The following is a 13,829-nucleotide window of genomic DNA, read 5'->3' as shown; positions in this document are numbered from 1 at the left end:
CTTGTGAAGCTTACTTGCTCCTATAATATACTCCCACTGATGGTGAAACTATTTTAATATTTATACATAGAATTTAATATTTTCTCTTAAAAAAGGTGAAATATTGATAATTTTTATCAATTGCTTAGAGTGAGATTGTTTTGGTATTTCAGTCACTGACTTTCCTTTAATATTTTAGGTTTATTTGGGTCAGAGATTCCCCCTGAGAAGTTGATGAAATCTGTGTAATCTCTCCACAGGAAAATTAACACAAAAATTTTTGCATATAATTACTAGATTTCTACTAACCCTGACATATAACAGTGGACTTCACTCACGGGCTAGAAATATGCTTCAGTTGGAGCCCCTCTATTTTTAATTTTGCTCTGTATGTTGGTGTCTTTACCCTTAATTTTTTCTATCAGATGCTCTATAACTGAAAATGTAATAACTGTGTCAGTATCCTGACTGTATGCATCTCTCTTTCCAGTTAAATAGGACATAGATTTTCATTATACTTCTTTTGCTTAATATGTCCTTTAAAAAAAAGAAAATTTATGTATTTTGAGACAACTGTGGATTTGGCCGAATGCTGTTTATGGAAAGAGCAGAAAGTTGATATTTGTTGGTAGAAGAATAGAGGGACAGTTGTCTTGAGACTGAGTGACGGAAGGAAGAAAATGCCTGGGTAAGTTGCTGAGAGGACCAGAAGTCAGCAATAAAAAACAGAGGGCAGGCTGGAGTCAAAGGGGGTGAATTCAGAGGAAGCTGGCTGCCCAGGCCCCTGATTTCTCTCTCGTTTTAGGAATGGGAATTCAATGAAGGATGCAAACAGCTTGGGTGGCAGATGGCTTAGGCAAGAACTGCTTCAACCCAAATTTGAGGATTGTATCGAAAACTAAGGCAGAAAGAATCTTGTTTTCTACAAGGTCTTAGGGATGAGGTCAGGGAGGAGAATGAGAGAGAAATATTGAGAGGGGAAGAGAGGGAAAAGAATGAGAGAGGAAAGTGAGACAGAAAGGAAAACAGAAACAGAGTTGAGGAGAGAAACCACACTTGGATTAATCTAGATAAAACTGGGCTCATTGATACCACTGGAAATGGAATCTGCCTCCCTGGTTGGAATGTCAAGAATGTGTACTTAAAAATTACTTTCTCAAAATGTCTATTGTAGTGTTTTATGCCTCTCTGCGAGGGGAAGAATACCAGAGGATACAAAAGAGCTGGTCTCTGGCCTCTCTGCCAAAGTGTGACTCAGGTAGGTTTATAGGAGACCACAGGACACTTGTGAGAATTAGAAACAGGCAGATGTGGCCCCACACCAGGGTATGGGGCTTAGCCAGCAGAGCGCTGTTGAGATTTAGCCCCATTTTCTCCACTGCCAGACCTTCTTGTGCAGTCAACTCCCTGCCCAACCTGATGTATCAGCCCTGGTACAAAGAATTGAATCTCTGCTTAGGCTTCAGGCAGTAGGAAGGGTGAGAGCTTTCGGATCTGAGCAAAGACCGTATAGGTCTCTTACAAGCCAGAGCTTCTACAAAGGGAGGGATAAATTAGAGGGCTGGGATTGATATATACACACTGCTATTATAGAGTAGATGGGTAATGGAGACCTACTGTATAGCACAGGAACATTTTACTCAGTACTGTGTGGTAACTTACATGGGAAAAGAATCTGAAAAGGTATGGTGTATATGTTTGTGTGTGTGTGTGTGTGTGTGTGTACATATATATAAAACTGATTTACTTTATGCCTGAAATTAATACAACTTTGTAGGTCAACTATATTCCAGTAAAATTAAAAAAAAAACAAAACAAAAACCAAACAACTGTCCAGGTAAATATGAGTCTGGGCAGCAAGGTCACAGAGCAGGCAGGTTTGCAGGAGATAGACATTGAGATCAAGGAGGCAGAAGATGCTAGTCCAGCCAGCCATATCACAGAGAACCACGCTGGCAATCAAGAAAGAGGCAGATGTTTCAGCCAGATTGTTCCCATATCCAAAAACTGGTTATAATTTTCATGTTTTCACAAATAGTCACAGAAATAATTTTAGAAGTTATCCAGTTCTATATTACCATTTTTGTAATCTTTTGTTAATCTTTTCTATGTTTCTTAATGACAATAAAAGAAAATACAAATATGTTTTTATTTTCCTCCCTTTCTTTCAAAAATCAGAAAAAATGTTTAAATTTTTCCCATAATGCCCCTTTAATCTTGCTATTGACTTATTTGTCAGTTGGTAACTTATACTTCTCTGCAAAGAGGATTAATGAACTCATCTACATACACATCACAAGATCTCTATAAAGTTGCAAAATTAACAAGATGATTTTAAATAAGTATTTCAATGATTTGATTATACTCTTACAAATCTCAGGATGGATTGGGTAATTTGATAACAGCATAATGCTTGAGTTAAGGCTGTCAGAGAGGAAGGCTGAACCCCTCTAGTGCCTGGAATATTCTGTTGCTCTGTGCAGGTTATTGCCTTCCTGGTTTGATGATTTTGATAACTGCTATGCTAGTTCTTCCTTAATTTTAAAATTAGTTTAATTTCTAGCATAAAAGCTATGCTGAAAACACCATATGGAGAAGTATATACAGAGAGAAAACATGGTTAAAGATGTTTTTTGATAAATGCAAATTTTAAAAACTCTTAATTTCAAAGTCTTGTATAAAGTGATATTATAAAAGACTCTGACCTGTTTAAATTTAGAGTGCTGAAACAAGTTTTGTTTTGTTTTGTTTTTGCTTTTTTAATGGTGGCAATATGGTTTATGAAGCTGTGCCTTAGTACAGGCACTGGGGCTTGCCCATGGTGCTCTTAATGTACAAAGCCCAGACGTTCTGCCAATTTTTCTTGGGCAATGACACCAAGAAGTTGACAGCTAAGTGGATATTGTACACAAGCTCATCATCTGTCATCTTCTTGTGGCCAACAGCCAATACCAGACACAGCACCTTTGTCATCTGGAACTTAATGGTGGACTCACTTCATCAACTTGTCCACCATGTTCTCATTGTGGGTCAGCAAGGAAGGGAGCTTACCAGTCTTGTGCAGGCCTGGGCCTAGGATTCCTGGGACCTGCTTTATGTAGTGACTCTGATGCCAAAAAAGCATCATAGTTCTTGGCCAGCTTCTTGACCAGTTCCTTATTCTTGTTGAGTTTTTTCAGTGACTCAGTGTCCATGTGTGGGATATCCATAGCCTTGGCCTCATCATGATGCTGCTGGTCTCCCAGAACACACATGGAGAACTTGGGGCGGGGAGTGGACTTAAAACTAACGGTGCCCTAGAAGTGTTTGTCCTTCTTAGGGTCATAGTTCTTCAGGCTGGTCTGAAGCTGAATGGCCTCCAAAAACTTCCAGCACTTGTGCTGGGTCCCTTGCAGGACCCTCCTGCACCACCTCGCATAGGGTTTTATAGGAGATTTTGATGCTCATGGAGCCTGGTATGGCAATAACTGGAAAAGAGCCAATTTTGATAGTAACAGTTGTTTCTGGTATGATCCTATCATCAATTAATTGATTTCAAAACCAGAAATTTTTAACGAACTTGAGCTCTTCCTTGTAGCTATTTTCACTCGGGGGTAGCTTAGCATCCCCATTTGCTAATACGATTTGTATTTTATGTAACTTATCATTAACACCTTGCTCCTAGTCCCAGTATTCCATGCTGCAAGACTGTGCTCCACGGAAAATGATTAGACTGACTTTCTATCCCTGCCACCATATAGCAGATAGGGCTCCCTTTCAACCTCAGAAGTATCTTGTATTGGACAGGAAATTATGTGGTCGTTCTAACTGAGATTTATCAGAGATGATGATGGCTAACTTTGGGGGACATCTGCTGTATACCAGGCACTGTGCTAAACTCTTTACATATATGATTTCAAATTTTTTTATTTTTCTTTTTAGGGCTGCACCTGTGGCATTTGGAAGTTCCCAGGCTAGGGTTCGAATCAGAGCTACAGCTGTCGGCCTACACCACAGCCACAGCAACACCAGATCTGAGCTGCTTCTGCGACCTACACCACAGCATACGGCAATGCTGGATCTTTAGCCCACTAAGTGAGGCTAGGGATTGAAGCCACATCATCAGGGATCCTCTTTGGGTTCATTAATTGCTGAGCCACAAAGGGAACTCCTATGATTTCATTTATAACTGCATATGACGTAACTTCCATTAGGCAGCTGGTATTATAATACTTATGTTACAAAAGACGATGGAAGCTAAGAGGTTAAGTCATTTACCCATGGTCGTAAGATTAGTAACTGAGGAACTAAGACTTGAATTCAAGCCTGTTGGATGCACACAATGACTGTTTGTTACTAAGACTATGTTATTAGGACCAGTTTGTGGCCACTGGTGCCCAAGTTAGTTTGGCAGCGGCTTGAGGAGCTGGGGACCACTGAGTTTCTTTTGATTGCCTTAAATTTATTCAGTCCATTCATCTGATAAATTAGTGCTTTTTATTTTTGTAAATAAATGCCAAAGCAAAACAATGAATTTTTTCTTTTTTTGAGACAGGACCAATAATCTTGACAGTGTTATGTTACAATGGTGTTTTAAATTTTGTGCTAGATGCCATTTTAATTGTTTAGCTTGATGGGAGCATCAGGGACAGTGGTTCACTGTTTCACTTTGGAAAAGCTGCTCTCTGTCAGGTTTGTGAACAGCTTTATTGTTTAGTTTGCATAAAGGTCAATCGCTCTAAAAATAGACACATTAAGGGGTGATATAATAGATATTTTATGTGTGTTGCAGGTGCGTTCCCCCAGTGGTTAAAATGAGTACCTTTGTGCCTTCTGGAGAGAAGGTGTACATCTAAGTGGTGTGTGCACCTGTGCATACACATCTCCTTTGAAAGCTCAGCTTTACACATTGTACACACTAGATTCTTAAATCTCTGTCTTAAGAAATATCAATGCCCCTTGTGAATCTACGTTATGTTTTTGGGTTTGATAGGCATTTTGTCAGTGTAACTTCAAAACACAGGCTCTCCATCAGAAAAAAAAAAAAGAAAAAGAAAAAAGGACTTGTGGGTGTTGTTAGATTACAGAAAGTTGAATCAATTGATTCCATTTAGTCTGGCAGCCTTACAAGGTAACTTAGGCTTCTGCATCTTCAAATCTTATCTCAGCTTTTTTCTGGCCAAAGAGACTATTTCTTTCCCTTTGTTTCTTAGTTTGAAGAAGTGTTAAGACTTGTTCATTTCAAAACAGAGCATTTAAAAAATGAAGAAGCCACATTGTTTACTTCACTGGACTGGGAGCCTTAGAGACATGTTCTAGTCTCAGCTCTGAAAAAAAATCTCTTAAAGCAGAATCACGTGACCTGAGAAAAAGATATTACTCTAGTTAGACATAGTACATTTTACTTTCTAATCTTTTTTGTAATCATAGTATTAACTGGAATGTTCTTGGCAAAGTTATACCATCTAAATAGGCAAGTTCCAAGTCCCAGCAGAGAAAATTCTTTGAGTTACATTTTTCTACAACTTTTTAAAGTCTTGTCTTGACTGTAATCCTTCATTCCCACTATAATAGTACAAAATTAATCTATTCATTGGGAGGATGAAGACTATAAATCCCCCGTGGAAATGTTACTGCATCCTAGTCCCTGAATCTAGTGGTCTGGGGGTTGAGGTGATGGTGAGGAAATTGGATTACTCTAGTCTATACCTGGGACTATTGGTGACCTCAGGGAAATTAATCTCTTTAGCTGTGCTAGTCCAGGCTTTGACATAGTTTTTCCTTGACCTTTTCCTTCTGTTTTTGACCAAAGCATATATGCATTAAAGCCAAGAAACAAACAAACAAACAAAAAACTTCTTTCAGCAAAGAAAGAAAATTGTAAAGGAAAAAAACAAACTTGGAAACCATGTGGTGAACAAAATGCAGTTTCTGAAGAAGGTGCAGTGAGCAGTGCAAAGTGATGGGTTTCAGAAGAATTAAGCTCTTGCAGTCTTCACCATTTACTGGATTTATGCCTTTAAGCAATTGATTTAATCTTTTCTTCTCTATTCATCTGTAAAACAGGAGAATTCCACTTTGTGTAGCTAGTCTGAGATCAAATGATCAACAGGAAAGTACTCTGTAAAAGATGGATGTTGGTTGTTGTGTTGATCTTGAACCTCCCGTCTGGGGGCTGTTGAGTACTTTCAGGGCACAACCTAATGTTTTCCTCACTTTGAGGAAGCCCTAAGGAGAAGTCATTTCAGATCGTGTGCCATATTGTGATCTCCCTTGCCTTCTAGTCTTGTCTTGGGTTCTCTAGTGTAGGTTGGGGCTTGTCTGCTCTGGCCACTGTTTATATATATATTCTTTTTCAGGCTCTTTTCCCTTATAGGTTATTACAAAATATTGAGTATAGTTCCCTGTGCTATACAGTAGATCTTTATTGTTTATCTATTTTATATATAGCAGTGTGTATCTGTTAATCCCTAACTCCTAATTTATCCCTTTCCCCTCTTTCCCCCTTTGGTAACCATAAGTTTGTTTTCTAAGTCTCTAGGTCTATTTCTGTTTAATATATAAGTTTATTTGTATTTTTTTAAAGATTTCATATATAAGTGACATCATGTGATATTTATCTTTCTCTTACTGACTTCACTTAGTATGATATCCTCTGTGTCCATTCATGTTGCTGCAGATGTATTATTTCATTCTTTTTGTGGCTCAGTAATCCTTGTGTATGTGTACCATATTTTTTCATCTATCGATGGACACTTATGTTACTTTTATGTCTTGACTATTGTGGATAGTGCTGATATAAATATTGGGGTGCATGTATCTGTTTGAATTATGTTTTTTTTTTTTAAATGTATGCCCAGGAGTGGAATTTCAGGATCATATGGTAGCTCTAGCTTCGAGTCTTTAGAGATCCTATCTTCTCCCCACTCTGGATCTTTCAGGTGCAGAAAGCACCTTAACTGAAGCATACTTCCTACTGGGATTTGGAAACAGAGTCTTGCCTTCTTCACCTGGGCTGGAGTGTGAGTCTGGCTTGTAGTGGTCTCACTGCCTTATGATTGGAAGCTCTTTCTGCAGCTCATCTTATTGTGCTCCTGTGCAACCACATATAGAAACTGCTCTTTCCCAATTTTGAAAGGCTCCACATTCCCTAAGCCTTTCCAAATGAATTTCAGGTTCCAGCTTAAAGCAGAAATGAGAATGAAGAAAGCCCATAACTGTTTTTATCCTACCCAACTACTTAACAGTAGCAAGTAATGGTGGTGGGACTACTTGGAGTAGTAATAGTGATGGTAGCAGCAGCAGCAGCAACAGTCATCCTCCTCCTCCTCCTCCACCTCCCTCCCCCATCTCCTTCATTGTAGTAGTTAATGTTTATTGCCCCTAGCCAGGGATGATGAAAGTTCTTTATGTGTGTCACACTGTTTAACCCTCACAACAACCTTGAGGGATCAATTAGTTTCTATTTCTCTTGTAAGGTTGAAGAAACAGACTCTGAGAGTTGATGTAACTTGCCTGAGGTCACAAGGCTAGTAATCTGTAGAATCAGTATTCAAAACCAAGTTATGTGATTTCAGAACCTGAATATACTGCTATATATTGTCAAATATATTCTCCCTTGTGGCAGAGGTCACTAACTCTAATGCCCATAGGAGCCAGCCAGAAACAATGGAGAGAGCCCAGAGTTAGCAAAGCAGGAGTACAAGCTGGATGGTAAGTGGTAACTGATGTTCTTCCTCAGTACTGGGGGACTCTAAGGCATGGTAGGGACTGTGGCTTCCTAGACATATGGGCTACCTAAAGAAGCTATAGCTGCCACCTCCTCTAGCAGTTGTTCTTATAATAGAATGTACTTTTGAAACATGGCTTTCTTTTCAATTGGATTATAGTTGATTTACAATATTGTATTAGTTTCAGGTATACAGCAAAGTGATTTGGTTATACAAATATAATCTATATTCTTTTTTAAAAATTATTTTCCATTATAGTTTATTATAATACATTGAATATATAGTTCTCTGTGCTATATGGTAAATCTTTGTTTCTATTTTATACATGATAGTGTATCCGTTAATCCCAAACTCCCAATTTATCCCTACATTTCTTCCCCTTTGGTAACCATAAGTTTGTTCTCTATGTCTGTGGGTCTGTTTCTGTTTTGCAAATAAGTTCATTTGTACTATTTTTTTATGTTCCACATATAAATGATATAATATTTATCTTTTTCTGTCTGACTTACTTTACTTAGTATAATAATCTCCAGGTATATCTATTTGCTTACAAATGGCATTATTTCATTCTTTTTATGGCTGAGTAATATTCCATTGTATATAGGTACTGAATCTTCTTTGTCTGTCAGTGGACATTTAGGTTGAAACATAAATTCTTTAAATGATGATGGAAATGGAGATTTTATGTCATATTTATGATTATTAAATGTTGACCACTAACTCAAAAAAAAAACAACATGAAACACTGTGAAGATTAAAGTAGCTATGTCTGGGAACCAAATTTCACCTGGTTGGCAACCTCTCTTGGGAAAAATTGTACAACTTTTTAACCATTTCAGTGAGTAATGACACAATATGAAAAGAGGCATATTATTCCCCCTTGGCCAATAGTCAGACAATCTTTCACCACTCCATCAATTGTTGCTAAACAAAAGACTGGGAAAATCCCAGTTTCTTAAATGTTGTATAAAGCCTGAAAGAAAAAATATAATAACTTTTTTGTTGTTTTGCAGGGCCTTGGGGCACACTCATGGCACGGGAAAATTTCCAGGCCAGGGATCCAACCTGTGCCTCAGCTGTAGCAATGCTGTATCCTTAACCCACTGTGCCACGAGGGAACATCAATAACTTCTATTTTTGACTGCCTACGGTATATCACACATTTTATATGTGCTATTTTATTCATTAAATCCCCATTAACAATCCTGATTAATGGATGAGGAAAGCTGTCTGAGAAGTTAAATGATGACAGTGGTAACAACATCTGGCCAAAGGCATTCCTTCAGTAAGAGACTGGGTGGGTTCGAATCCACAGGTGCCTTATCTCAAAGCCCTTGATCTTCCTCCTGTTTCTCCCACCTCTATAGTGTAGTACTGCAGCGAGATTAGCACTATGCTAGAATTCACATAGGTGGGGGCAGGCTTTCCATGTTGTGATTTTCATTTCAGTGGAGGGATAAATGATTTCTGTACCCTACTGGAAATTACTCCACTTCACTTTGTCACTCAGCCTGAAATCCTAGCCTTTGGAGTTGCTTTTGTTAACAGGCATATTCCTGGGAGGGTCCTTGCTTAAGCAATCCTTTCCTCATTCATATATTAACCTGAGTGAATCAGATTACAACCGTCTAACAACTGGTTGAGATCATGGGGATTTTCCTAGGACAGCCAGGGAGGAAGGGACCATTCTAAGGTATGGGCCACCCTTAGGTGAAGTGACTAGATTGTGGAACCTGCCCCCATTAGGCCCCTCAGGTCAGGGGCAAGCTTCTGGCTGCCTCAGAGGCAGGACAGTGGACATATAGGTTTGTGAGCTACTCTACCTTTTACTGAGTACTATCCTTTCCAATTGACAAGGCTATAATTTTGCTCAGTGCTTTTTATCCTATTCCATTTATATGACAAAGAATGCAGCATTTTTGCTCTGAATAGATTTTGAACATCTTTTATACTTCTAAAATAAAAATGTAATCTTTTAAGGATTAATGTGGGGTTTTATTTATTTATTTATTTTTGGCTCAGATTAAGGAAAAAACCCAATGAATAATGAAAGAGAAAACAAAGCTGAAGAAATAATCACAAAAAGGCTGTTTCCGAGGGACAGGCTTATGATGGACTTTTATGTATTGTTTGAATTTTTTATAATAAGATAACTCATCTTAGAAGGAGAGCAAACAACAGAGTTTTATTATTGGAGCAGAATGAATGAAAAAATTCTCAGTTGTCAGGGTATGGTAAGAACAAGGCTGGCAGGTTTTACTGCTCTTGTGAAGTAAAATCTGGAGTTAACCTCAAGGGGAGGGGCTGTGCTGAGGGACTAGGAGGCATAAAATGGAGCAGCCTAGGGGGCGACCCTCAAAGTCCTCTTTGGTCTTTCTCTTCTTGTCCCCACTCCGGGAGCCTCAAGAGTGTGGGGTTCTCTCAGATTTCTTTCTTTTTTTTTTTTTTCTTTTTTTAAATGAGAATCTGTTAGGGTTTTTTTTTTGTTTTTTTTGTTTTTTTTTTGTTTTTTTTTGTCTTTTTGCTATTTCTTGGGCCACTCCCGCGGCATATGGAGGTTCCCAGGCTAGGGGTCGAATCAGAGCTGTAGCCACCAGGCTACGCCAAAGCCACAGCAATGCGGGATCCGAGCCGTGTCTGCAACCTACACCACAGCTCACGGCAACGCCGGATCGTTAACCCACTGAGCAAGGGCAGGGATCCAACCCGCAACCTCATGGTTCCTAGTCGGATTCATTAACCACTGCGCCACGATGGGAACTCCTCAGATTTCTTTTTGTCCTGCTGCAAGAACAAGTGAGAAGAACTGGAAGAATTTACAGAGATTCCATGCTAAGAGTTCCCTGACATCTGCTAAGCCTTAGTACAAATTGTTCTTTGCTAGACAACTTTGCCCCAAACATCCCTTAAATGTTTAATATGCCAACCCTTAGAATTTCCTCATGCTTTGCCACAACATGAATCCCCTTTCTCCCAACTTGCTGGCAATCCCAGAATACTTCTACTTTCTTCCCCTTTTCTTTCATTTTGGCAACCAGTTATGAAAATTTTTTATTCTTTCGTTGTGATTCCGATGCATCCTGGGATCCTTAACTCAATTCCCTAATTTTTTTGTCGATGGTAATCATTGCTTTGCCTTAACCATAGTATATTGTCTTTCTGCAAAAGTTTGGATTCTCCAGGAATAATAGACCAGTATTTTTTTTCTAGCTTTACTGAGGCATAGTTTATAAAATAGTAAGATATTTAAGATGTCAGCATGATGATTTGATGTGAAGAGCAGTGTTTGAATATATGTGTAATGTAGAATAACTCAGCTTTACTTTCTGCAAATAAACTTGAAACTAGTGGACAGTGATTGTAAGTGGGATAAAGTTCAATGATATGGGCTCAGCTATTTGAACCTATACTTCTGCTGGTCAGTCTCCAGAGTTTGCTAAAGGTATTGAAGAGTAAGAAGGCTACTAACAGGAATATCTGAGGCTAGGAATTCAGAAAGATTTTTGGCCATTAAAGGCAAAATAGTCATTGTAAGCCTCAGAATCAAACTTGTGATATAATTATGCCATTCATCTAACTCACAGAAATCTGGTACTAGGAGAGGTTTTTGTGGGTAACTGCTCTATTCTTTGTGATAGTCTTAGCATTAAAAATTAAGAACCATTTTTTTTTTTTTTTAGTTCCCAAGAAAGCTGCTCTATAGCAGTGTCTTTTAATATGACATGTTCCTCAATGATTTTTCTTTAAAACTCTATCTACCTCTGTGATCTTCCTTCTCATCAGCTCATCTATTTAATTTTGGTTGCCCTTTTCTAAATCAAAGCCATCAGTGTTCTTGGCACCAGCAGATTTCTGTCAATCCACTTTTCATCTATTATTTCTCTGTATCTAAGGCTATCTGCTTGGCTGCCTAACCTGTAACACCCCCGAATTGCTTGTTTGTGTTCCTCCAAACACATTCTGCCCTTGTGCCTCACTGACTTAAACAGCAGTGTCTCCTAAGGCCTTCTCTCTCTCTCTACATAATGAAACCAGCTACTCTAAGACTCACCTCACACATCACCTGCCTTGCTTCCCTCCACTTCTAGTGAAATGAGGCTGTCTGCCCTTTGTGCTCCAACACCTCGCATGGCAGGATCACTGTCTCACTCTGCAGGCCAGTGTGCTTCCAAATGGAGTACAAGTCAGTCCTGTGTAGGAAGGCACGGGAAAGCAGTATGAGATGTAATTTCAAATCCAAGGAACTAAAGCTTTTCTAATCTTCAGTGCATGGAACTATCTTGGTACCTTCACTCAGTCCCCCATTATTATGAACACTTATTCATTTGCTCCATATTCAGCAAGTTATGTAATCTTATAATTTTTTTTCTGGAGTAAGAGGATTTAGAGATTATGTTAACTTTTTTCCTAGCCAAAAACTAACCTGCCTAAAATGGACAAGGGCCTTAAATATATTTCTACAAAAGTCCCTGGATTCTAGATGATACTTGTAATGTAGGCACAACAAATGACAAGAAAAATCCAGAGCTGACTCCTTTGTACCTCGTGAGAACTTCTATGCGGTAACATGCAGTGGCTCTGACATCAGACCTATTGTAGATAAAAACAGTCACAATAGCAACGAATGCATTTTACAGGAGATTTAAAGTGACATTCATGTAAAATGTAGATTTACATCCACTATTGCTACCTAGGAACATTATCCTAAAGGTTTTATTTCACCCTAAGATGTTAGATGAAAGTCGTAGAAATCTATAATAATTATAGTAAGTTACAATAGTAAAATATCCATGATTAACAAAACATATTAAAATATTTATCAGAAGTCCGTAATACAAAAGTTTATAGTCCACTGCCATGAGCTTAGACACCATATGCTTAGCGCTGTTGGAGGATAGAGACTGTGTCATCTTCAACTTTGTAACCCAGCCCCAAGCACAGTGACTGGCATATGCTCTGTAAATACTGAGTGAATGGCTCAGTCAATGAAAGAAGCAGTATAGGAAGGTGAATGCTCTGCAGAGAAGCCATCTCATTTTTTTTTTTCTATTTTAAGCTGGTATCCAGTGCAACCTCAGAGTAGAAGGGAAGAACCAAGATGAAAGAATCATCCTGACTCAGATGCAGGAAGTGGGTTTGTGTCTGAGTACGTGTGGTGAAATGATGATCCTGCACTGTGAATGTGTCTGGTGAGGTCATCACTTCTTGTCTGATGGAGAAAGAGACTGCCAGTAAAAGGGACAGATTGGGGATCATTCTCCTTATGATTTCTACCTAAAATAGCACCCCACTGCCCCTATCCTCATCTAGGTCTTGTCCTCTCACACACTTGTGCCTCTGTTACTGTGGAAATTTTTGTGGAACCCTGAAATGCTCACCTGAATTCCTGACCTCTAGTGTGGTCACAGCCCTTAAGGTATTTTCTGGTAAATGATTACAGCTTTTCTTACGTAACCCTGCAAGCCCAGGCCTTGTCCTTCAGTGTAGTAGCAAAAATCTTTCAAATTCATATCATGATACTGCAGCAACAAATCCCACTCTAGGACTCTGTTGTCTTACTATTTGAGGACTGGCTATCCTTGGAAGTTCTGGATTCCTAATAGAGGGACTTTTAATCATTTCTATTCATAAATAATAAGTGCCAAGGAAAGCCATATGGGCTAGCAATTAATTTGTGTTTTCAGAAGTAAAGAAAGATCATCATTTCCCTAGTATTTTAAAGGAGTAAAACAATGTCAATAACTAGTAGTATAAAATAAAGCCTCATTGCTTTGGTAGCAAATATTCAATTCATCTATGTCATCTTGATTAAATGTTCTCTAAGATTTTATAGTATATATCAGCTGACCTAATATGTCTTAGGACTAGTGATCTAGGCATTGAACAAATTATATTGATTGTTTAATTAACTCTTCATGATAAATATGGAATATTCACTTTAAGCAGTAATATTTTTCATTGTGTTATTGTGAAAGCGTAGCAATTATAATAACAAGGAGAGGTGGCTTTCTATAATTTATTGTCCTTCTGTAATTTACCACCAGGCCGTTGGACAGTGAATGCCATGAAGGCAGGTAACACATCTCTTTCATCCACTGTCATTGTCCCAATGTCTAGTACATATGCCTAGCACATAAGAGG

The 13,829-nt window shown here is 38.6% G+C and overlaps 1 protein-coding gene and 1 pseudogene across 1 annotated transcript in view; one reads left to right on the top strand and one right to left on the bottom strand.

The window, feature by feature from the left end:
* CCDC148 (coiled-coil domain containing 148) overlaps nt 1-13,829 on the top strand; it is a 278,930-nt gene that overhangs the window by 34,186 nt on the left and 230,915 nt on the right. The gene's annotated exons all lie outside the window — the stretch shown is intronic.
* On the bottom strand, nt 2,773-3,426 carry LOC125123218 (60S ribosomal protein L10a-like; annotated as a pseudogene).

The sequence above is a fragment of the Phacochoerus africanus genome, chromosome 3, assembly GCF_016906955.1.
Source record: "Phacochoerus africanus isolate WHEZ1 chromosome 3, ROS_Pafr_v1, whole genome shotgun sequence".
Taxonomy (NCBI): Eukaryota; Metazoa; Chordata; class Mammalia; order Artiodactyla; family Suidae; genus Phacochoerus; species Phacochoerus africanus.
Note: the sequence above shows the minus strand (reverse complement) of the source record. Positions and strands in the feature narration are given on the sequence as shown.